The sequence below is a fragment of the Rattus norvegicus genome, chromosome 10 (assembly GCF_036323735.1).
Source record: "Rattus norvegicus strain BN/NHsdMcwi chromosome 10, GRCr8, whole genome shotgun sequence".
NCBI lineage: Eukaryota > Metazoa > Chordata > Mammalia > Rodentia > Muridae > Rattus > Rattus norvegicus.
In genome coordinates, this window is record NC_086028.1 from 5,094,742 (window position 1) to 5,111,581 (window position 16,840).

The 16,840-nt window shown below is 50.0% G+C and overlaps 1 pseudogene; it reads right to left on the reverse strand.

Moving 5' to 3' along the window:
- Positions 1 to 6,499: 6,499 nt before the first annotated feature.
- On the reverse strand, positions 6,500 to 8,758 carry Bcl2l12-ps2 (BCL2 like 12, pseudogene 2; annotated as a pseudogene).
- Positions 8,759 to 16,840: the final 8,082 nt, after the last annotated feature.

A 16,840-nucleotide genomic window follows, 5' to 3' on the forward strand; every position in this document is an offset into this window, starting at 1 on the left:
TTGGGGGACAAGGGTGGGGACAGAGTCCTGGGGTTCGGAGTCTGGCAGATCTCATCTCAGACAAAAGGAAGCTTCCAGAAATGAAATGGTGTGTGGAATAAAGGCTGAGCTTTCCTGCTGGCCTAGGCACTCATGAGGCAAGCGGTTGTAATTCCTGGGACATGGCACTCTAGCGAGACCCTCCTTCCCCTACGCAAAGGCCCCATGCTCTACCTCTGCTAGGTTCCTGGCCGCTTGTTTGCCCAGGTGATGGACAACCAGGTGTCTGTGTGTTAGCCGGATGGGGTCACCGAGCTGCCTGCTTCATCTGGCCGGCTAGCGAAATCACCAGACTGTGTGTGAAGAGCTAGAACAGGTCCCGCTGCTGCTGCTGCTGCTGCTGCTCCCCTGCTGCTGCTGTTCCCCTGCTGCTGCTGTTCCCCTGCTGCTGCCGCTGCCACCGCTGCCCTCTGCACCCTTAGAGGCTCTGAAAATCTCAAGGAGCTGCCTGTGCCTGAGGCCGCCTGCCCGTGTGGGTCCCACAAGACATAGATCTAGCACAGTTTTTCTGAGCCTTTGTCTTCCCATGTGTAGCATGGGCTTAGGATGCTGGCAGACTGGCTTAGAGCCTCGCCTGGATGCTACCTGTAACGGCAGTGGCAGGCTGTGGAGGGGTGAGAACATAGCCAGGGAAGTGTGTGTCACCTGTGGTAATCCACATGTGGTGGCAGAGACACAAGGATCCCTGGGGCTCATGGCCTAGCTAGTCTTCCTGAACTGGCAAGGTTCTGTTTTAGTGAGAGATCCTGTCCCCCAAAACAAGGTGGAGAGTGATAGCCCATGTTGACTTCAGGTCTCCACATGCATGTGCACACACATGACCATAGTCATACAGCACACAGGAAAGTAAAACAGCCTTGTGTGGAGCGATGCTCCTGACGCCCACTTTAGAGTTTCTGGTGTTGCCCTGGCGTCCTCTGAGCCTGTCTCCACTACCGCTCTGTTCCAGAGGGAGACGAGCAAGCAGCTGGAAGAGGTTTGGCCCTAGGTCTCCAGGTCTTCCTCAGTCTATTGAAGCCACAGAGTTCAGCCCCACAGCACCATCTGCCCTGATGTCCCCGTCCCATCCCTCTACAGCTGTGCCTCCTCTAACAGGTCTTTTCCACCCTCCCAACCTTTGTCTGAGCCATTTCTAGGCCTCCGATGCTGTCTTCCCTCTCCTAACGTCTCCCTTCCGTTCAAGCCTCGCCCTGGGAGCATGCCACGTCCTGCCTGCATCCTGCCTTTCCCCACACCCTGTGTCTAGCCAAGCCTTACCTACCCTGTGGTCCCCAGGGCTCTGGAACTTCTGAGGATCGGGAACCCGTGAGTTCAGCACATGTTTATAATAGGCAAATGGATGCACATGGGCCAGCAGGCAGACAGACAGGGGAATAGAAGAAGAACCAGGACCCGCTAAGCCTCAGTCTCAGAGGCAGAGGCTAGTTACCTGCCTCCACGGTGTCCAGAGTCCGTGCTGAGTAGTAACTGGTTGGTGTTTAAGAATCTGGCCTGATCACTCTCATGAAGGCCAGGTGTAGAGGGAAAGCCAGCCCCTCCTGTGTGTGCCTGGACTGTTGGACCTCTGGAAGGTTCTTGGAGAAGTACTGAGGCAGCCAGGGTTTCGAGCATCAGATAAGTAAATGAGCACACCCAGAGTTCGTGTCTGCAGCTAGGACAGGACATGGGCCCTAACCGTTTGTAGACCTCTGGCTCAGCCATCTCTGCTCTGCAGCTTTACCTCTAGCCTCCTGCCATCAAACAGCTCGCCCCTCCTGTGTCTCTTGCTCAGAGAGGTCCCCAAGCAGGAACCAGGTTACCTGGAAGAGCTTAACCCGGGAGCTCAGGACAGCCGAGTGTGGATGCAAGAATACATTGCAGCAAACATCAAACTCCCTCCTGGACGGTGACCTGCCCTGCCGTGCAGTGCCTGAGGGACCCTAATAAACCCAGCCCAGACACAGCCTGGCCCCAATTAAATCTCCACCCAACTATCTAGGAGGCGTAGGTCAGGTCATGGAGACAGACTCCAGCCACCATGGCTGCCATTCCAAAGGGGAGGGACATGAATAAATGAGTCATATAGTGTCATCTCCATCCAAGAGGAATGAAGAGACTGCATTAGAAAGATCAGGGAGGGACCCTCCAAGCACATACAGCTCTAACCTAACAAACGCCAAGAAGTCTTTAAACATCCTAAGTAAAGGAACCAACAGGGCAAAGGATTGGAGGTGATGTAGCTGGAGAAAGGAATCCCAGCAGGCCAGGCCCACAGATGAGCAGGGCCTAGAGTACGTGGCCTGAGAGGAACCTGGGGTTGCCAGCCTGGGAACTCTGTTTTTTCCCTCTGCTACCAGAGTCTCTTCTCCCTACAGCTGGGAAGCCCCTGCCATGTTGCCTTGCCTCATGCTTCCCCTTCCACAGGCCTTTCCCTTTCTCTTGGTGCAGGGTCAGGTGCTCTCTGAGCTGGAGTTGCCCTATAGGTGGCATTCCCCAAGGTTCTTTCACTTCCTACCTACTGTGTGCTGGCTGCGTGGTAGGGGTGATGTAGGTCATCTACGAGCATGCCGTACAGACAAGGGTATCAGGCCAGCGATCAGGAGGCAGGGTGGGCCCAGCTCAGTTGTGCCCCCCTAAAGGTTTGACAGACCTTGTTATGCCTCACCAGGCTGTGAGGAGTGCTGGGGAGCTCACCCGTCCTTTCCTACCTGCCACAGTTCAGCTCTGTGTGGCTGAGCCTGACACCCAGACTATCCTCATGTCTTTTGCTGTCTTTTGTCCCTAACAAAAACCTTCTCGGACCTGGTAGCAGCCTTCACCCCAGCTGTAATACACACCCAGTGTTCCTCCCTCTGGAGGAGGAAGGAGGACATTAAACTGACAGGTTAGCATTGATCTGAGAGGACCACAGTGAGGCCTGTGGGCGCCACTGTCTAAAGATACATTTCACGTGACTGCAGTAAATGCAGCGTCAGAAGCTGGGCCAGCTGGTGCCTTATGGTGCCAGTGACACCTCGGGGCTCCCTGTTACCCCACCCTGGTGGAGCAGTGGAAAGGCAGCAGTCTCCACGGTAGATATTTTTGTCAAAGGGAAACCATAAGCAGGTTTAGAATAGTCCCCTGGAACCTCTCTAACCGTGTCCTGAATGATAATGGTGCCAAACTTTGCTGTAGGCACAGTTAGCCACTCCATGAACGTGCTAAAAAATCCAAGTTGTACCCTTCAAATGGTGAATCCTGAGGGATGTGAGCCATGTTAAAGAAGCCCATTAAGCACCCTCCGTAAAGTGAGGCCGCTGGCGTTTGATATGAGACAGCCTGTGGTACTGCTCTCATTTCCTGTCTGGTGCTGTGATGAACTCTTTCCTGGGCTGGGGACCGAACCCAGGACCTTGCGCTTCCTAGGTAAGGGCTCTACCACTGAGCCAAATCCCCAACCCCCTGTGATGAACTCTTAATACAAAGCAACTGAGGGAGGACTGAGCGTCAGCTCACGCTGGCAGGCCACAGTCTGTCGCTGAGGAAGTCTGGGCAGGAACTCGAAGAAGAAACTATGAGAAATGCTTCTCTCCAGCCCAGCTCAGCTCCTGCTCAGTCTGCCTCCTTATAACCCCGGACCTTCTGCCTAGAGAATGGGCCTGCCCACAGTGGGGCGGGCGGTTCCTCCTACATCAATCAGCATTCACAGACAATCCATCACAGACAGGCCTGCTGGCAAATCTGACTCAGAGAGGCAATTCCTCTCCGAAGATTCTAGGCTGTATCAAATTGATTATTGCTAACTCCCACAGCTACACAGTAAGACTTTTATCACAAACAATAACAACAACAACAACAACAACAACAACAACACACACACACACACACACATGCATACACAGACACACACACACACACACACACACACACACACACACACAGGTGTGGTAGTATTCAGGATGCTAAGGCAGAGGACTTACCCAAAGTTCAAGTCTTGGGCTACATAGTGATGGCCCATTCCCCCTCCCCCCAAAAGTGATTTGCAGTTTATATATTTCAGGGCCTTGTAGCAAAACAACCAAAACAATACAGGAACACCCCAAGACACCCTAAAATGCTAGGGTCCAGATCTGCTCAGACAAATAGAAAGTTAAAACAAATCGTACAACATCCCCCTTCAAAAAATGATTACCCCTGTAGCTGTAGCCAGAGCTTCGGTTCCCTAAAGCCCGGAACACGCTTAGTCTTGTTCACAGTGTCAGTTCCTGTCAGCCTTCACCACCCCTTCAACACTGTGACCTCATCTGAAAGGTAAGGAATCTGAGACATGCAGTGGGCACTTGAAGGAAAAGGCAAGACAAGGACAAGGCTTGACCCAGCAGGTCAGCATTAAAGCCTGACTTCCTCAGACACAGAAGTCAACAGAATGAAGAAATGTTTGGTGGGCAAGGGGCAGAGCCTATGATGGTTTGCAGTTTGTGTGTGTGTGTGTGTGTGTGTGTGTGTGTGTGTGTGTGTGTGTGTGTGTGTTGTGTGTTGTATGTGTGTTGTGTGTTGTATGTGTGTTATGTGTGTTGTATGTTGTGTGTGTTGTATGTGTTGTGTGGTGTGTGTATTGTGTGGTGAGTGTGTGTTGTATGTGTTGTGTGGTGTGTGTATTGTGTGGTGTGTGTGTGTTGTATGTGTATTGTGTGGTGTATGTGTGTGTTTGTGTATGTGTGCTGTTGTTGTTTTGTTTTGTTTTTGAGACAGGGTTTCTCTGTGTAGCCCTGGTTGTCCTGGAACTTACTCTGCAGACCAGGCTGGCTTTGAATTCAGAGATCTACCTGCCTCTGCCTCCTGTTTTGCTGAAATCAAAGGTGTGCACCACCGCCGCCTGGCTGCTCGGTATGGTTTCATTTGTTTTTTTTGTTTTTGTTTTTTTTTTTCAAGATAGGTCCTCACTGTGTAGCCCAGGCTGTCCTGGAACGCATAGAGATCTTTCTCCTCTGCTCCCTGAGTGCTGGAACTAAAGGCCTGTGCCACTAGGCCTGACTGTGTTGTTTTTAAGATTAATCTGGGGAGGGTGTCTAACGTAGGAATGGGTGTGATTGCCACAGCTTGCTGAGGAGCTCAGAGGACAGGAGTCTGTTCTTTCCTTTCACCATGTGGGTTCCAGGGGTCAAACTCTGTGGTGGGCATGTTAGCAGGGTGTTTAGTCTGAGCCGTCCCACCACCTTCCATCATAGTCCTTAGGGGCACCAATAAGCCACTACAAGGTCGCACTGTATAGCTCAGGCTGGCCTTGAATTATCAATGAGGCCAGAGCTCACAATCCCCCTGCCTCAGCCTCCTGAGTGGTGCAAATACTAGCATGTACAACATGTCGGGGTCTGGAAATCACTGCACAAACCACTTGGACACTCATCTCAGTCAAACAGGGCTTATTGGTTTATTGACTGCACACCCCAAGACTGATTGATCAAACAGGGATGTAGTCCATGTAGACTCAGGACCTGAACTGAGACGCCCAGCCGGAATCCTATAGAGCCTTTTAAGCCTGAAATCTACAAACATCTGTGCCAAGTTATTCCACCAATCAGGATTTAGGGATAGGGACTTCCTTAGGGACATGTCTTTGTTGCTCATTTATCCAGCTCCCATTGGTTGGGCACTTGCCTTGTCTAACATTCCTGTTTTAACTTGCCAACCAGTGTCAGTTACCCATGTACATGATTTTTGTTTTTCCAAGTAGGAGTACTCCCAAGGAGATCTTGGGAACTTAAACTTTATTCAACCCCTCTTCAAAACGGATGCTTTACTTCAAATAGGTTCTTATGTTGATGCAGGTGTCTGTGTTATGTTGGGGTCCATCTCAGGGGCAGCTTATAAAGCAAATACCACAAAAGCTTATACAACACAGGTGCAGGAAGTGGGGCTGGGGGGTTGGTTCTGCACCAGGCTTCTGTGGCTAACTATATGAAGCCGTTCTAACTGACTGCTGTTGTGACTGGTTTCCAAGAACACCAAGGCCCAGAAGATCCTAGTACCAGCAGTACCAGCAAATGAGACAGTTTCTTTGTAACATTAGCAACGCACAAAATGGCAGGCTAGATAGGCAACAGTTACCTATAACGACTCTTACAATATGAAGATTTTTCACCCCCATAAGGTCCCACTATATAGCTCAGGCTGGCTTTGAATTATCGATGTGGCCAGAACTCACAATCCTCCTGCCTCAGCCTCCTGAGTGGTGCAAATACTGGCATGTACAATGTATCTGGCTTACTAAGTATGTTTTGTTGGTTTCTTGGTTCAAGCCTAAAGACGAGATCCATTTTGTGTTTGGTTGGTGTGCCTCTTACCTTCCTTGGAATCCAGTACAAGCACCGCTTCCCCCCACCCCCATTTCTAAACAGTCTTTTTGGCAAAAAAAAAAAAATTAGGGCAATCACCACCCTACAGCCCTGAAGTATGTGTGTCATCATACTTCAGTTACCTGCAGCCAATTCCGAGGAAATGCTCAGTCCAAGGGCAAGTTCAAGTCCACAGTGAGGTGGCCAGGATGCCTACCCAGCCCCAATGGGCCTGGATCCAGGGCACGAAGCTGTGTACGTGCTTAACGTGAAGTTGGCTAGAGAACCCGCAAGTCCAGTCACGCATCGATCGGCTCAGCTCCATGGCTAGTGATAGGCGTGCCAGAGGATCTGGGGATGGCGTTGGAGGCCCCTGAGCATGGCATTGAGGGACTGGAGCAGTTCGGGGAGGAGCTACCTTCCCTGCTAGAGAAGAGTTCCATAAGGCAGGCGAAAGAGCCTGCTGCCAGGAGAGCCAATTTACGTTGCCAAGCCAGGTCAGATGCCAGCTTTTGGTTGATAACTTCCGCCTCCTTCTCCAGCAAGGCTACCGGCATCCTTAGCGGAGCTTCCTTCTCCGTGCGTGGGGGTCCCTGGAACTCTGAGCTGGGTGGAGACTTGAGTTGCCCCTGCACCAATTGTTCCAGACACTGGGCAACCAGGGCATACAAGTCTGAAGTGGCTGGACCAGGCTCTGGACCATAGCAGGGGCAGAGGGGAAGGAAGCAGGGCCTAGAGGACTCTGGGGGAGGAGCACCTCTCCCCAGGGGACAAGAAAGGCATCTTCAGAAGTGGCTGAGGAAATCTGTTGTCTCTTCTTGGGCAGGGCTCCTGGGTGGAGTTGGGACAGGAGACCCAGTAGCTTCACCGCACCTAGTGAAGGCAGTCAGAATCTTCAGTGTGTCTGTCCTCTTGTAGACCCAGCTCTTCAGAGCTGGCAGTGGAGCTACCTGAAGCAGAAGACAGAGGACGCACCCAAGTGCAGTGATAACTCAGACTTCCGAATCACTGCATGAAGAGGATGCCTTACTCCAAGGAAAAGATTCCTGAAGGGCCAGTGGGAAGTTGATTCCGTTGAGGAGAAACGGTCTGAATTATTGAATTATTGAAAGGAGGTAGCTGAGTGTTTGAACTCTTGCATGCAGGAGCGGGAAGGAGTTTTGGGCCCTGAGTACTGAAGGAGTCTCCTCACCACTTCTCTTAGTTCCTTGCCTTTGGTCGCTGCAGAGAGTGTGCGACCCTCTTTCCTAATCATTGATTTGTGGCCCCTAAAAGGTCTCCAGCCGAAGCCAGCAAGGCTTCCCCAGCTTTGACCTTGAATGTAGGACACGAGTTCGTTGTTTTCAAAGACAGCAAGAAAGCTATACCTGGGCTGAAAAGGGATTCACATAGATTGTTGCCAGAAGCTCAGTTAGTCACTCCTGCATTGTGTCCAAAGCCCTGTGAGCTCAAAGCATGTCTCTGCTCTGCCCATGTTTCTGGTGGACAGTGGAATGAAAGAAAGGAGGGAGGAGACAGGTATGGCATCCTGCCCTGAGCATTAATCCGTAGATCCCTGGCACAGCAGTGGGTATGCTCCAGGAGGAAAATGTCCTGGAGGTACAAGAGGTCAGATGTTCTGGCAGAGAGAGGAGAGGGGCGAGCGAGGCAGAGGGCGAGTGGTCAGGAGCCAGTAAGTGCCCTTCTCGCTGGGGAAAGCATTGTTATTTCTAGCTCATCTGGCTATTGCTTTGTCCAGATGCAGCTCGGAGATGACACACACAAAACAAGGAGGATTCACTCTTGCAGACCCCCAGCCCTCCACCCTCCCAAGGAGGCTGAGCCACCTGGCAGAAAGAGTCGAAATGCCCCACGGCCAAAGATGTGAGCTCTATCGTTAAGTGTGTCATCCAGCCCCAGTATTCCCATGTCTGGGAAGTGGTGCCTCTTTGGCTGTTTCCAGGAACTCAGTGACAGTCTCTACCATTGAACATGGTCTACAGTTTATCTTTTAACTTATTTATCCAGGTGAGTGGAGTAGGAGCTTGTAAGTGCCAAGGTGTATAAATGTGGAGGTCAGAGGACAGCTGTGAGGAGATGATTCTCGTCTTCCATGTATATCCCTGGGATCCAACAGGTCATCAGGCTTGGTGGCCATGTCTGAGTCATTCTAATGACTCCATAGGAGGGTGGTCTTGAAGCACAGAGCATGGATGTGCGACTGGCAGGGAATCTGGGTGCAGTGGGTGCTCTGTAGCTGCCCAGGATAAGGAGCCATAGTCCAAGCACCTGGGTTCGCACTGTTGCTGGCCTCTGAGCCCCTGGTGCAGACACAGCTGAGCCGGGGCAGTACCATCTTTGGTTCTGAACCCGCTCTCACTGGCTGCCTGTGAGTCTTGGGGGTTTCCTGGATTTTCATTTTTCTCTTGCTGATGAAGGCCCCGCATTAGTGAAGAAGTCGCCTAGAAGACGGCAGAGGCATACTGCCCGGATTTAAATCCCAACTCAGCCACCCACACAGCTGCAAGACTCTGGGGATTTTCCTAGTTGCCACCCAGTGACTCAGGCTTTTTCTCCATAAAACCAGCCTAGGCATGTGCCCTCTTTATATACTTGCGGTGGAGACCAAATAGCCTTATGTCCTTTTCCTAGTCTGAGCTAACCCTCTGCAGTGTTCAGAACTGTGCTCAGTCAGGAACTTTCTGCTCTGGGGTCACCTCTCCTAAGATACAACCTTTCAGGAGCTCCCTGCTCTGGGCTCCTCCCCTCTCCTGACAACCTATTGTTTGTTAGTTCCCTTGGTCTCTGCATAATGACACGAAACAGACAAATCTTATATATCTTCCACATAGAATCAGCCATTTTCCCCCAAGAAGTGGGGCTCCTTTCAGTGACAAGAGTGAGTTGGGGGACCATAACATCAGCACCAGAGTTCTCAGTGGTGCTGGGTTCTGACTGCGAGTAGACTTGAAACTGGAAAAACTTAATATTATTTTTTTTTTGGTTTAATTGCAGGTGGCATTTAATTAGCCTGATGACCTAACAGTTCAGGAATTGAAGTATCACTGGTCTTTTTTGGAAATGAAAAATAACAATTGTTAACACCGTCAGTACTCCATGGAAGTGGAAACTTAAGGGTTCTTTGGAGAGTGTTGGATGGTGTTTGTCTAGGGCAAACACGTGAAGGAGTGTTTTCCTGAAGTGGACACAGATAGAAGGCTAAGGCAGACTCGTGAAGGAACATTTCACTGAAGCAGACACAGGAGAGAGGATGTCCTGCTAAAGTAAGCACGCAAAAGAACACGTGATGAAGGATTCTTCGCTAATGATGCATGTATCGGTCCACCTTACACTGTGTAGTTGAGCTGCGTTGTCCAGAGTCCATAGAGAGAAATGCACCAGACACTTCTGGTCGTGTGCTGCAGCTCTTTTGCCGCTTCCTCAGACTCAGGCTGATTGGCAGAATGGGACAGACTCTCGTTGAGGCGAGATCCGTAGAGGACACATGAACTCAATGGCTAGTGATGGAGGCTGAGCTTGGCTTATTTATAGAGCTAGCGGTGCAATGCTTGTGGGTCTTGAGTCTTCTCTGATCTTCGCTTCCCTGAGAGAGGCACAGCTGAGAACTTCTCCTGGTGTCCCATCTGGTCTCTCATGATGAACTTGTGCAGAGGCGAAGGCCTGGCTGTCTCTGCTAGGTAGTGCCACTGCTGCTAATTGTGTCTGCTATCCTGACTACCAGACTGGACTGCTGGTGTATCCATGAAGTGTTTTCCAGCAGATCGAGCTGTGGCTGCTGACCTGTGAACTGAACTGCCGATTTCCAGACAACACAGATGGGAATTGCTTCAAAGAACCTTTCTAAACAGGTCCACGCACACACACACACCTCCACCCTTTCTATTCCACCACCTCTGTTGGGTGATGGGCTAACAGGGAGGTAAAAGCATTTAAGAGCCATCATTGAAAATAAGGTTTGAAAAAATTAAAGTTTACTCCATGGTTATATGACATGTGCTAAGAAACCAAGTCTGCTTTCAGTGACCCCTACCACCAATATAATCAATATCTAATTAAAAGACCAAGCCAGGACTGTTAAGACGCTTTGCATAGAAAATACCTTTTTAAAAAGCCCATAGTTGGATTTGAATGTATGATGGTTTTTATTTACAACTTTATTGGCAAAAAGGGGGAGAACTTTAAACAGCTTTGATGCAGGGCGCTGAGGCTGACCCTGACAGATTGGATAAATCCCATTCTCAGGGTCCATCTCATTGTCCACAGATGCACTACAGGCGTAGCAAACCCGCACATGCTGGTTCCTTTATCAAGCACAGTGCTCACTTTTCAGGCAGTCCTTAAAACACACACTGCAAAGGAAAGGGAACCACTCATTAAAACGGCATCAGACGGAGAGGATTTTAGTCGGGACCTCTGGGAGAGCAGCCAGTGCTCCTAACCACTGAGCCATCTCTCCAGCCCTGGCATTCCTTTATTTATCAACCACTCTCACTTACTATGAGACGTAGTCAAAGTCAAACACAGACACCCTGTTTGGGAGGGCAGAACTCCTGCAGAACCATCTGGGGAAATAAACATGCCGTTGACTCCAGGTGGCAAAACAATCAACCCAGTCCATTTAAATTCATGTGGCTCACGTTGAGCTGACCTCATTTTCTTCCTCCACTTGTTTGCTGTCATTCTTCTAAACCAAATGTGTTTATTCTTCTTATGGTTCATCCCAACCCAGTGAACAGGTTTTCATCAACAGGAACAACGTTGGGCCCGTCTTTCTGTTCATTTGTTTGTCTCTCTGCTCCACTGTCTGTCCAAGGTACTCTTTTCACCGTCTTCACCTTCACCGTCTTCACCTTGTTCACCTTCTTCAGCCCGAACTCCAGAAACTTTTTTATTTTATTTTATTTTATTTTATTTTATTTTATTTGTCTTTACCTGAAGTATATGTGCTGAGTCTTTCAAGACTGGCTGCAGTGAAACCTGTCAGTCTACATCTCTTGGGACGCGCTGGAGTAAGTCTGCCTCACTATACTCACAGAACCATCTACCTCGGTACTAATGACTGGCCCCTGACTGAAGGGATATCATCTGCTTCCTTTTCACTAGTGCCAGCCAACTCAGGAGAATTCACACACTTACTGACCACTGGAGTTTTCTCTGCTTTGAAGTCTGCTTCTGTCTTTCCCTCTCTTGTTCAAGTTTATCAATTGTTCCTTGTCTGTTTTTTGTTTTTGTTTTTTTTTTCTTCCAGGAGAGAAAATATTTTGATAACATTTGGACCCAGGGCTCTCTTTCACTAATATCTTCTAGTGAAATCTCATCTTACTTCTCGGTCTCTCTTTTTGTCTTTCTCAGCATGAATCCAGGAGAAAGTGCGCATGCAAGCAGTCATCCTGCCTCAAGCATGCATCCAAAGGAGCCACACTTGTTCCTTTGAAGAGCTTCAAGGGAGTGTCTGCAAACTACCTGAGGTTTTGATTTTTCTTTTCTGCCACACCGTGAGTCTTCGTTACCACCCCTTCCAGCTGTCCTTCAATCCCGATTAGCCATGGTAGTTAAAGTTCTTCATCTCTTGCAGCAGCATACACACTTCATTTTTCTCTCCAAAGCGAGGCCACGAGAGAACTTTGTCCCTGCTACCGCAGCACCCTTGTCTGAGGATGCACACCTCAGGGCTGTGGCGTGCACACCTTACTTACTTGTGCAGTGACCACAGGCTGGGACAGCTCACTTGGATCTTGTACCTCTCTTCTTGTCGCCTTTCTTCACATTCTTTTCAGCTCCACTTTGTGCTACTCAATGTGGATTCTGTTCACCGAGTCTCATGTGATGAGACTGACTTCACACACTGCCGTTACTTTGTCCCCACCCCCACCCCCCGCTGTCTCCCTCTAACTTTTTATTGGTTCTTTGTGAATTTCACATCAGGCACCCTAATCCCATTCCTCCTCCCATCTCCTCATATCTGCCCTCCACCCTTACAACCTTTTCCCCAAAAGAAAATAAAATCTTGTCATGGGTGCTGTACAGTCTCACATCTTTACTCACAAACGTTCATTGGTCTGTTTTCCACGCCCGTGGCTTCTGCTACACTCTCTGTCCTGGATCCTCAGGAAGACTCCTACATGGTTTTGCCCTGTGTCCTGGGGATACAGCGCTTTGGCTCCCTCCCCAGGACCCGCCCTTTCACACACTCCAGTGCTGCGTAGGTGAGGTAGATATTGGGGTGGGTCAGCTCAGGGCCCTGCGTCTGGGCCTAGTTAACGGTCGGTCGAGCCAGTCAGCCGGCAGGTATTCCTGCACGGGCTCCTGCAGGGCAAGTTCTCCAGCACAGTCCCCAGCTAGCTCACCCAAGCCTCAGTCAGCAAGGGGTGGGTCCAGTTCTCCTGCTCTCATGACCTCTGTCCTCTTGTCCTCACTGATCATCTCCTTCTTGCTGAACACCTGAGCCTGGAAAAACTCACTCTTCATTTTCCTGTTTGTTTGTTTGTTGTTGTTGTTGTTGTTGTTGTTTTTGAGACAAGATTTTTCTTTTCTCTCCCTTAATTTTAAAAGATTTATTTATTTTATGTATGTGAGTACACTGTAGCTGTCTTCAGACAACACCAGAAGAGGGCATCAGATCCCATTACGGATGGTTGTGAGCCACCATGTGGTTGCTGGGATTTGAACTCAGGACCTCTGGAAGAGCAGTCAGTGCTCTTAACCACTGAGCCATCTCTCCAGCCCGAGACAGGATTTTCCTTGCTGTCCTGAAAATCATTATGTGGACCAGGATGACCTCAAACTCAGCAATTTGCCTGTCTCTGCCTCCCAGGTGCTGGGATTAAGGGCGTGTGCCACCACTGCCTTGTAGAGAGACTTACTCTTTAGGATGAGTTTTTTGAGTTAGTGTCTTGCTATGCAACCATAGCTATGCTGTGGTTATTGGTGTTCGGTCCCTTTATCCTGCATTATAAAGCTGCTATTTTAAGCTCCTCTTTTGTTTCATTTGTTTGTTTTTGGCTTTTCAAGACAGGATTTCCTCTGTGTAGCCCTGGCTGTCCTAGCACTCAAAGAAGGACCCACCATTTCCATGAAGAGTACAACCAGAAGTTGCAAACACTTATGCTCATAGTCCATTGGCCAGAATTCAATCATCTGATCCCCTCCTGGACGCAAGGGAAGCTGCAACGCGTAGTGTTCGTTCTGGGTGGCATGCTCAGCTAGGGTCAGAGATTCTAATGCTTTGGAAGAAGGAGGGTGGATACTGAGGGCAACCAGTGCTAGCTGCCACAGTGAGCATTTGGAAGCGGTGGGCCCGAGAAACAGAGGAGTAAGTCCCCTTTCTTGGCCCCAGCTTGCACACACTGCATGAAAGTGCTTCTCTCAGAGGCAGGAGCACAGGGCTTCGTGCAGAGCAGTGGTTCTCAACCTGTAGGTTCAGACCCCTTTGGGAGTTGAATGACTCTGTCATAGTGGTCACTTAAAGACCACAGATATTTATATCATGATTCATAACAGTAGCAAAATTACAATTATGAAGTAGCAACAAAAAAATTACTGTTGGGGGTTACCACAACATGAGAGTATTAAAGGGTCACTGTATTAGGAAGTCTGAGAACCATTGCTTAAGGAGGTCTGCCCTGCTGCCCCATGGCAGCATGAGGGCCCTAAGATGGACAGCTGTGTCAGCCAGCTCCCCAGAGCAGGGGCTGTCTGAAGGCAAGCTGGCTGGTGAGGAGTCCATTACACCAATGGTCCCAAGTCTTTGGCTCTACGTGGTGATAAGGGAGATGCTCTCCCAGATAGGACAGACCACCATCCCTGTGAGCTAGGTCTAGGGGTTCCCACAAAACCCATTAGCATGTAGATCCATGGAGCCCAGGCTGCTGGGTTCAGATCTTCCTTCTGCCCCTTTCTCCTGAGTCCTCAGTCTACCCTTCTGTTTGTTGGGAGTCACAAGATCTCCTGCCACTTGGGTATGCAGTGAGCTCAGGGAGCTGAGAAGCGTGTTGATACGGTAGCTGAAAGTGCAGGGGGCTCCTGACGTCCTGGCACTTGAGACAAAACCAAAGCCAGCCAATCTTTGAGGACTGCTCACGAGCCTGTCCTCACACCCTTCATGTCACTGGCCTGTCCAGCTGGCCACAGACAGCAGACCCCTCAGACAGACAGGCACAGACAGACCCGTCCACCGCTCTTTGCTGTGAGTTCAGTGTCAGCCTGGACTACATGAAATCCTGTCTCAAAAGGCAAAACACAAAAAGGAATTTATATGTAGATGGAGAGCTGGTCTCTGAGGCAGTGGTCACCTCTGCAGGTCTGCATGCCTCTGGGTAAGTGTTCTCTCTGTCTCTGTTCTCTGTCTCTCTGTCTCCATCTGTCCTCTCTCTCTCTCTCTCTCTCTCTCTCTCTCTCTCTCTCTCTCTCTCTCTCTCTCTCTCTGTGTGTGTGTGTGTGTGTGTGTGTGTGTGTGTGTGTGTGTGTGTGTGATGGTGGAGGGCTAAGGTAACTCAGAAGCTTGCACCGGAAAGACACAGGGGGATGGAGTTTCAAAACCTTTCATCATCTTCTTCCTGAGGGTACACCTCAGACTCCTACACAGATGTCAGCTCAGCGGTAAGGCAGCTGTTCTCACGTACCCACGGTCACACCCCCTTTCTACACCACGCCCTTGCTGCAGCTGTCTGTGCTGCTACCGTGCCTTCCTGCCCCTCATCCACACAACAACATCTTGCCCACCTCCAAACCCAGCTGAAGGCCAGTCTCTTGGATTTCCGGTCTAGAAGGCGTATTTCCTGCCTCCTTCGGAGTGTTGGCCGGAAAGCAAATTGACTTCAATGAGCCAATCTGATTTGCGTTTCACCTGGTACTTTGTGGACTTGAGACTGGATAAACCAAGTCTGTGTAGTAACAGAGCCGATCTCATGGAAAGCTGTCTCACTTACTTTTTATGATTAAATTTGCCAGGCAGTGGTGGCACATGCCTTTAATCCCAGCACTACAGAGACAGTGGCAGGTGGATCTCTGAGTTTGAGGCCAGCCTGTTCTACAGAGTGAGTTCCAGGCAGCCAGGGCTACACAGAGAAACCCTGTCTCAACAAGACAAAACAAAAAGCTTATCAGAGATCGAGAAAGTGTTAGGCAGGTCCTCAGGAGTCAGTTAGGCATGAGGCCCAGCTGGTTGAGTGCTTGCCTAACATGCACAAAGCCCTGGGCTTGTTCCCCAGTACCCCACAAATCACTTACTGTCACCTTGCAATCAGGAGGTCGAAGCAGGAGATTCAAGGTCATCCTGTGAGTTTAATGCCAGCCTGGCCTGAGACTGGCTCAAAAGAAAAAAGACATCAGCTGTTTCTGGCTTTGAGGATAACTGAGGACCCATGGGGTTCTGGACCTCATGGCTGCAGCTGGGCCACCATCTTCAGGTCCCCAGGGCTGTAGTGATAGATAGGGCTCAGCTGGTAGAGGGAGGCTATTTGGGGACAGCTGACTATGGCTAGTATAGGACACCTGTGCATAGGGACAAGAGGAGGAGCATGGCCAGGCACAGTGAGTATTGGACCACACCTAGGTCTCCCAGCGCGCATCCAGATCTTGGCCACAGCGTGTGCTAGAGCCCCTTTCCCTGCACCCTGTCACACAGACATTCCTTCATCATCCAGTGAACATGAACCTAAGGGATGGAGCGCAGGCTGTGTGACCATGGTCGTCACTTTGCCTGTACGGGCCTCAGGCTCCTCAGAGGGCACATGGCAGTTAACCTGAGTGTGAGCTACTGGGCAATGCCTGTGGCTGGTAGGGCAGTCTCTGCCACATGTGAGGGCTCCCGGAGGACTCGGTAAGACTTGAGGCAGTTTTCCAAGTACAGAGACCCACCTTCCTTCACCGTTGGCGAGATCTGCTTCTCCCAGAGAGGGGAAATCTGCTCTTGCCTCTGAAGCTGAACACCTCTCTTGCTCTATTTTTGGACTCTTGGGCCTATGGACTCCAGTACTTAAACAATAAGCCCAGGCCAAGCAAGCTGTCTCAGCGGGGAAAGGTGCTTGCCACTAAGGCTGACAACCTGAACTTGATCTCTGGAACACATGGTGGAATCAAAAAGTCGATTTCTGCTTACAAGTTGTCCTCTGACCTCTGTGTGCACCATCACACACAGACACACACAGACACACACACTCACACATCACACCATGCACACTCACACACACACCACAACACACACATACACACTTACATACACACCGCACCACATATACATACGCAGTCATACTCACACACACACACACACATACACACACACATTCACACATACATACCACACCACACACATACAAACTCACACACACAGCACACACCATACCACACACATACACACTCACACACACTATACACACACACTCCACACACACACACACACTCACATACACATTGTACCACACACATATACACTCACATACACACATACCCCCCACACTCACACTCAAATACACATCATACTACACATATACACACTCACATACACATAC